The sequence below is a fragment of the Galeopterus variegatus genome, unplaced genomic scaffold (assembly GCF_000696425.1).
Source record: "Galeopterus variegatus unplaced genomic scaffold, G_variegatus-3.0.2 Scaffold14128, whole genome shotgun sequence".
Lineage (NCBI taxonomy): Eukaryota > Metazoa > Chordata > Mammalia > Dermoptera > Cynocephalidae > Galeopterus > Galeopterus variegatus.
Window position 1 is genome coordinate 7 of NW_007740239.1, and position 792 is coordinate 798.

The following is a 792-nucleotide window of genomic DNA, read 5'->3' on the forward strand; positions in this document are numbered from 1 at the left end:
ATTTTCACTCAATTAGGACATTACTTAAAACAATAAGTACTGTCTGCCACTCACCTTAATTCTTCCTTGTATAACTGACCTCTGAACACTCACAGCTCATTTGGTGTTTCAACTGGGAAACCACAGTGGAGATGCACAGACATCACAGTAATTACGGGAAAAACCCATGATGGGCTAGCACTCTGCAGGTGACCATAACCTTTTCTCAAATAGGAGGAACACCATGTCATGTGGTATGTGACATATTGTGTCACTCAAACTCCACAACATGAAAACAATAATGCCAAATATAAAAGGTAATTTTAAATCCTCTGAAGATGTTAAACAGACACCCCACAAAACACCTGTGGCCTAAAGTAATGAGAAGTCTCAAGCCCCAGAATCTCATGTCCGAACAGTACTTACAGAATTGTCAGCTCAATGTTTGTTTTTAAGAGGAAGAACAAGTAATCCAGAGTCCAGAGAGCTACTTAAGGAACCACTGATAAAGACAGTATGTTTATCAGTTTCAGAACACTTCCTTCAGGCTGTGTATTTTCAGGAGCATCTACACCTATTAAGTTGCATCAGGATTTGTTCATTACTTATATTCATAGGATTTGTCTACATTGGGAGTCATCACATGACATACAAGTATTTATTAGAAACTAAAACCATTCTTGTATTTTTCACATTTACAGGGTTTGACCCAGTGTGCATTCTTACATATGGGCCCACTGAAGACTTCTGCGCATTGCTCATATTCAAGAGGTTTCTCCCCTGAGTGCTCTTTTATGGCTTTGAATTGAACTG